Source organism: Sciurus carolinensis, chromosome 8 (genome assembly GCF_902686445.1).
Source record: "Sciurus carolinensis chromosome 8, mSciCar1.2, whole genome shotgun sequence".
Taxonomy (NCBI): Eukaryota; Metazoa; Chordata; class Mammalia; order Rodentia; family Sciuridae; genus Sciurus; species Sciurus carolinensis.
Genome location: NC_062220.1, coordinates 37,465,118 through 37,473,322, shown reverse-complemented (window position 1 = coordinate 37,473,322; position 8,205 = coordinate 37,465,118). Strand labels below are relative to the sequence as shown.

The following is an 8,205-nucleotide window of genomic DNA, read 5'->3' as shown; positions in this document are numbered from 1 at the left end:
TAGGTGAGTGGGGTTGGGGAGATAGAGAGAGAAACACATGCAAGATAGCACAAGAAGCCAGGGACAGCTAAATTCCAACACACTTGCTTGAACAGTAGCTTTCTCTGACTCCTCGTGTGACTTACTTTCTCCATCTACACCAAACTACCTATGATCACCACACCATAGTCTATTCAGATTACTGATCTGTCAAATGGATTGACCCACTGATGAGGTTACAACTCTCATAATGTAATAATTTCACTTCTGCACATTCCTATATTGCTTAACATGAGCTATTCAGAGGAAACTATATCCAAACCACAAGGGAAGGAGAAGGTGTATAGTGACATGGGGTGTGAAAGAGTAGTGTCTTCAGAAAACCCCACATTGACCACTTTGGATGAAGGGCAAAAATTGGGAGATGACTTCATGGAAGGGCAGGGAATAGAGGCCACTAAGATCCAACTGAGAAATTTGGACTTTTAGACCCTGGAAAGGACTAAAGTATTGAAAGTGGATGAACAATTAAACCAATTTTATATTTTTATACACCAATATATTTACAGATGGAGTAAGTATCAGAAAGGATCAGAGTCAAAGATCGGGAGACAGTTAACTGAGATCTGCAATCACCAAGAATTTGAAGCCCTGAACTGAGACAGAAGAAGAACTCAAGAGAGAGGTGGAAGCTCCACAACAAACAGTGACTTGAGTCTGCAGGGGCAGAGGACTATAGCAGAAATATCCTATAGAGAGTTATAGGATTGTTCCATGTTCTCCTCTGGTCAACCTGTTAGATTGTGATATAATTAAATAAAATAAAAAAATTACTGGAAGAAAGGACTGGGATAAGATGATGAGTTTACTTTTGAAACTGTTGAAATTAATGCATTTCTAAGATTTACATGAAAAGAACCAGACACAGTTGCATATGAAATTGGGAGGCTCAGAATATAGGCCCAAATCAGAGTTTTGGCATTAATTACATTAGTCTGTGTTTTGTAATGTTTAATCAGTATACCTAGACATAGTTTGGGTTTTAGTATCAATAGTGTGTAAAATATTGCCCTATGGAGAAAACTGCAAAAAGCATCCATGATAAATATTGCAAGTACAGCAGAGATCTACAACTATGACAATCAACATTTGAGATGATATATGCTAGCAGCCACAGGCATGGACAAATGATTCCTTAGCTAAGTGTCAATGTAAACCAACTTTATCTGCCTGGGAAATAAAAACATATCAATTCAAAACTCAGCCACTTACTTTCCCTACATTCTTTCACATATAAATTCCTTTATTTTCATTGTTTGGGTAGTAACTTAGATGCACCAAACAAGACAGAGAAAGTTCAAGGCTTAATGGAGTTTATGGCAGTTGAGATTCACCATAAACACACACACAGATAAATATATATCCTAATTTCAGATTGCAGTAAACACAGTAAAGTCAAAGAACGCAGGATAAGGGGACAGAGTATGAAGAATGACTGTTTTAAGAATGGTTGTCAGTGAAGAATTCTCTGTGGAAGGGATGAAAAGTGGGAGTTATGGAAAAAATATGAGAGAAAAATATTCAAGTCCAAAGGATCTGCAATTTCAAAGACCCAGAGACAGGAACTGGCTTCCAACATTGAAGGAAAGAAATGCAGCACAGGTTCCAGGGGAGTGGAGGAAGGAGCAATGGTTGGAGATAAAGTCAGAGAATATGAGAATATGTCAGGGCTGGATGTTGTAGGGGCTTATTGGCCACAGAAAGCAGTGTGGGTTTTAGACTAGTTTAGGTATATTCTAAATTCATTAGAAGGTTGAGAGTAGACAGGAAAAATATCTTGTTTTTTTTTTTTTAATTTTAAATAATTCTATCTGCAGAAGAACTATGCTTATAGTGGTGCAATATTGAAAGCAGGAAGACCAATGAGAAGGCCAAAAGTATAGTCCTGGTGACCAGAGGTCAGGGCTGCACCAGGATGGAGTGATGGAGTTGGTGACCAGCAGTCCTGCTGGAGAAAAGGGTTGAAAGTGGAGACATGAGAAGTGCTGATGAACCGGACAGTATCAGCCCCCAAAAGCTGTGAGAAGTCATATGTCAAACAAAGTTTGTTTAAAAACTGACAAACAATATTTTTTACTGAGTTAATTTTTAAATGATTTAAGCAAAATATTTTGACAAGCCAACATATTTAAACAAGTTCCTGAATCTGGACATAACCTTAGCATAGAATTATCTTTCCCAAGATATGCCTGCTCAGTTATGAGTGAACTGTATTTAAGTAATCAGTGTTTTGAAGAAGACTGACAGAGGACATGAAAGATAGAATTTAATGTTGACTTCGCTCTCTGATTTTGGCATGATTCGCATCATGTTTCTAAATATGAGAAAGAGATACATGATAGTATCCACTCAAGGAATTTGACAGTTCATTGTGATACCTTAAATAGAAATAACCATAACAGTTATTTTAGCTCTTAAATAGTAGCATTGCAAGCATCATTTGCAAAATATCACCATTCAACATGATAAAGGAATGTGACGAGGATTTTCATACACCCACAAACTGAATTTTATTACACTATGGGACATAGTATTGTTACTCTTTAGAATGGAAATGTATTTTGTTCACTTAGGAAAATATGTGGGTGTAAAACATTCATTTGAAAGCCAGTGAGTTGCATTCTGTAACTTAGACCAGATGAACCTAAAGGAAAGGAAGTTTTTAAGTCATGAAAATTGAGTTTACTTGGGAAATACCACCAGTGTCTTAATAAAAGTGCATGCATGCCCCTTCTGAAGTTTAACACATGGAATGAACCTCCCCACATCTGTGGCAGATGCAGACTATGCTGCCTTAAGGGCTTGGCATTTTCAGATAAAAAGAATCAATGTCATTATACAGTATCTCTCTAGAGCATCGTAATTATTCTGCATGCATACAATATTTATTTAAAACTTAAAATTAAACTTCAAGAGGTGGTCATTTGAAAGCTGGCAGTCAGTGAACGGATCCTATATTCATGAAAAAGAGAATATTTCTTCTAAAAGTTGAGAAATAGATCAAAACGGTCTTTCCAGTAACTGACACTTTAGTCATATAGATGCTTTTTATGTGTCAGATTTATTAATAAAGAAGGTCCATGGGAACGAGAGAAGGAAATCTTGAGGATGTGACTGTCAGTTTTTGATATGTCAGGTATAATTTTGTAGCTGTGATTTCTGGATCGCAGTACACACACAGCATTGTACTGATGTTTGTATACTCTTTGTACTTATCATTTGTGATGACTGGAAAAGAAGATAAGGCGGAGATGTTTTGATACAGGATTGAAACTTGAAACTACAGTCCTTCAATTTGAACAGTATTCCTTTTTCATCTTTCTTTTCATGTTACCTTTTTAACTTTTGCCACTGATGTAAAAGGAAAAAAAAGAAAAGAAAATTTGAAAAGATGCCAGGTGTTGGTTCTTATCTGGGTGAAGGATCACAGAAGTAGAGGGTAAAATATAGTTTGTAGTTTGTCACAGCAGCAGACTTATGAAGATCAAACACTTGTCAACAACAACTGTTTGTCCTCCTGTGGCCATCACAGAGTCATTAAGACAGTGACATCTCTTCAGAGTTGATACATTTTGCCAAGATTGTAGCGCATAATGTCCCCATTAGTTTAACAGACTGTATTTTGCTGTGATGAATACAGTCTTCCTCAATTGCTTTCAGCTCCTTTCTGGAATAAAAGAGTACGGTTGTGCTGCAAATTCATCGGTCAGTGTGAAATTCAGAACGATATGTTTCCTTTTAAGTCATCGGAAATAACACAGGGACAGAGTTCCAGAAATTGAGATAAAGTAGTTTATTTTTATGATGTCTGAACCAAGAAAAAAACAAAGTTGAAAAGAAAAAGAACTGGGTCCATTTCCCCCCTTTCTTTTGGTTACCATTTTGTTTTCCTTGACAACTTGATTTTCCCAATTTTGGTTTGCAAAAATAGACCCAGCTAATTGTGTTTCTTATTTTGCACTGTATCATGCAATTCTTGGTGAAAAATTCTCACATTTGATCAGAGATCAAGAATGACTGTTTATTTTCCACCAAATTGCTATGTCTTTTTCTTTTTGACTCCTGCAGACATCGGTCTAACTGTCTGGGTCCATATCATATCCCATCATTCCCGGGAAGCTTATTTTTGGGAGGTCTTAAAGGCAGTAGTGCCTGTCAGAGTTTGCAGTGAAGTGCACAACCAGGTTTCCAGTTGCTACCCCAGTTGGTCTCTGTTAGTGACAACTTCCCTCAGTAGCTATGTGAGACCCTAAAGAGTCTGAAAGCCTGGAAAAAATTTAGAGTCACCATGTGGGCCAAAAGGAACAGGAATCAAAAATGAGGCAGAAATGTGAAGAAGAAAGTCTTGGGTAGAGATGTGAAGCCATTAAAATATAAAGACATAAAGTTTTAGGTGAAAAATATACTCTTCTAATACCTCCAGGGATTTGATGTGGTTTTAATTTTTAAGTGGGATTTGTATTTCTATACATGCCAAACAAAACCACTCGAGAGAACCAAGTTAAACATAATAAAATTGCATGCATATAACTAATAAAATGACATCATATTTATAGAGCATGCTTCACAAATTGTGACCTAATCTATGTACCTGTTGTAAATTCAGATAAGTCTAAATTCATCCAGATGGTTCTAATTAATGACCAGTCTCAGAAATAACAAAACACTGGCCCGTCAAAAGATAAGGGTCACAACTTAACCTACCCAGTTATTTTGCCTGATTTGGAAAGAAATCAGTATAATCTTCTCAACTGACTTCTTCCTATTAGCATTTATTAGTTTTATTATGGTTGACTCTTGGGAAAATATGCATGACTGTATTACTAAAAGGCTTACTCCACAATATAGTTTTCTTGACCACAGCTACTAACCATTCTATTCTGAAGACAACTATTTTTTAAATATCTTTAAGGTGTGTCTTATGGTGTTTACCCACACATACATATGTATGTATTACATTTCTTAATTTTATAATTATACAAATTATATATTGACTTTTGTTTTTGAAGTATAGGATTAACTCTGTCTTATATTCCACATCTACTTGCTCTCTTTTGCCTTCTTGGTATAATGAAGTTATAATTTTTGGTTAAGAGAATCATTAGTATTTATCTAAGTATTACTAAGTATTTTTCACTTCTGGGTCAAAGAACGGTTTATAAAATTCCTTTCTATCAAAGATTTTTGTTTTCCATGGATTTAATATTGCCTCACTTTTCATTGTTTTTTTTTCTAGAAGAATTTTTTATTTGTATTTTCTAGAGAGTATTTTCAAAATAAATTTATTAAAATAATAACTTCAAATTCACATCGAAGGCTTTTCTAAACTTTGAGCACTATTCTAAACAGTCTCCACCCTCTCCCACAACCAGACCTGCATTTCTTGCCTTGATCTGTTCTTTCTCCAGGTTTTATGTAGCTGACAGACTTGTACTTACCCTTGCTTGTCTCTTGTATTTCAATCTTTGATTCTTGGGTCTTTCTCCTTGTATTTTCTTATGTATTCTCAAAGAATGAATTCTAGTTCCTCCCTAAGAAGGAGTGCAGGGAAGACACATTTGTCTATTTTAGACAATGAATGTCTGAGTGTGGTTTTACTATGTCCTCACATATGATTGGTGAGTTGGAAATTACTTGATAATGAAAAATTTTAGGCATTGATCTTCTGGAAATCAGTTTTGCTCTTAAGAATTCCAATACCATTGTTGTTCCTAAGCATGTCTCCATGATTCACTTCTACTTCTTAGAAGTTCTTAGGATATTTTCTTAATCCTCTTTCTGTAAGTCTGTGACAGTCTGCCTTGGCATACATGGCCTTCACTGGACCCTTTCCATTTGGAGACATATGCCCTTAAATTCTGAGAAATGTTTCTAAATTGATTTTTGATATATATATATATATATATATATATATATATATATATATATATATTTTACTTATGCTTTCTTTGGTCTTCATTTCTGGATTTTGCATCACTTAAATTTATTCCACTTTTCCCAAAAGCTCTTTTAGTGTTCAGTTGTCATTTTTTTCTCTGCTTTCTAAAACATCTTGACACTTTCTTTCAAACCTTCTGAAAGTCTTTCTTATTTGTCACATTTTAAATTCTGATCTTTCTCTCTGTTTTTTTGCTAATTTTTCTTTCCTACTAACATTCCATTTCTCATAGGTTTCATATCTTTTTTCATCAGGATAGTAATAATTTTTTAACTTTAAAAAAAGTTTTCTTTGTGCCTTATATTGTCTTGGTTTTCTTCCAGTATTTTTTTTTTTTTAATTTAACTCTGTATTTCACCTTGGATACTTTCTCCAAGTATTGGGTGTTACTTGGTTGTTCATTTAAACTGAGAGGTACAATTACAAATTCAGTATACAGACACACAAACACCCACATATATGTGCAAGTATGCACACACACAGAAACACACACACCTGGTTGAAACTTCTTGGTATATGCAGAAGACTTGCAACACGGCTATTTATGTAAGAGGAACTTTATATGTCAGAGTCTACAGGATATTTTTCCCTGGAACTCTTTATTGTTTCTAAAGAAGTCTCTTCTTTATGTCTTGGGTAGTTGGGAAGGGCTGGGTCAGTAGGTGTAAGACTGGTTATAGGCACTCTGTAGGGATGTGGGAAGGAGCACACTTCATGTCCACTTTCCATGTCCACTGTTCCTCTCCCTCCCATGTACCTGGTGGACAGGACTCTAACATTTCTTGGTGAACCCCCTGGGCCCCAACAAGAACATAAAGTTCTTGTCTGTGAAGGGACAGGCTTTGATGAGGAATAACCTGGAGCTGTGTGGTAGGTGCCCACTTACCTGTGAACCACTGGAGCAAGCTCCCTTTTGACTTTTACCTGACATTAAGCTTCAAAAACTTTGGCGGGCACTTTACTAGGCAAAAGGTTTCAGTTGTCATGAAAGTTATACTTCCTTTCTCATAAGATAATTTGAATTGTGCTTTGAGGTAAAACTTTACTAAAAGCTTTATAGCTGACCAGGTGAATTAAACTAAATACTTTTTCTTCATCTACTAATTTTGTAATTTTGTTAAAGAAAGGAGGGTTTTAGGCTTTTTGAGTGACTTTTTTCCTTATGAAAATCCCATGCTGCTTATTACTCTTGTTCCATTATCCCATGTAGGCAATCAGGTTATTTTTTCCCCCTCTCCAGGGGTCTCACAATAGACTTACTAAATTATAATTATCATGGCAAATCTTTTTGTTCTGACAATAAAACCTACATGTTTTATTTTATCCCATTTTCTGGACCTACCTAAGTTTAGCTTAAGTTTTCAAAAGTAATCACCAGTCTTTCTGAATCTTGAGAATATTTCTTTAGAAATGGTAATGCACATAGTGTAAAACCATTTAAAGTTCTTTTAAATTTTTCTTTCTTAGAAATACTATTTCAAATAACCAGGCAGAGAAAAAGGTGAAAATGACTATTTATGTCAACAGAGAACCTCAATGGGGCTGTTAAGTGAATGAAAAACAGGAAAGCTTAAGCAAAGGTACTGGGATTATTTAACCAGGAGAAAGGTCTAATGTATCTGCTGGTCAAGAACAATCTAGAAAAATAATGATTCATTGTTTTCTACACTGAGAGAAAACAGAAGATATGACTTAAGTATGAAACAAAGTATAGAAATTGGGAAATGTATCACTGATGACAGTTATCCTGAAACTCATTACCTGAAGAAAAGCATATATGGATTCAGCTTCTGAGATAAGATCAAAAAAAGAAAAAGAAATTGTAAAATTTATAAGGAATGGCTCCTACAGGTAGAAAAATCTTAATTATTTAAAGACACCATATTCAGATTAAGTAGAAAAGGAAACAGTTCCAATAGTTTGGTAAAAGCAGTTAATAATATTCACCTTCATTTTTTAATAATACACAAAGTCCCGAAGAAAATAAACAACCTCCCCAAATCAAGGTTTTAGTGTGGATGTGGATGTGCCTGTGTATATATGCCCACTGTGCGTGGAAGGTAGAATGGAAAGCATATGTTCAGAGACTCCAGGTGCCTGTTGCCTTCCTGAGTCTGCCTCTTTCACCTAGTGACTTCTGATAGGAAGTGCTATAACTCATGTTGCAGTCTAGTTCCCACTGGGCCAAGAGGGTCCTCTTTCAAATGCTTGAAGCTTTCTGCTGCACA

At 35.5% G+C, this 8,205-nt stretch overlaps 1 non-coding gene across 1 annotated transcript; it reads left to right on the top strand.

Moving 5' to 3' along the window:
• Window positions 1–7,704: 7,704 nt before the first annotated feature.
• LOC124992005 (small nucleolar RNA SNORD50) lies at window positions 7,705–7,774 on the top strand. The gene has a single exon (XR_007110017.1). It is a non-coding gene; the product is annotated as a small nucleolar RNA SNORD50 (small nucleolar RNA).
• Window positions 7,775–8,205: the final 431 nt, after the last annotated feature.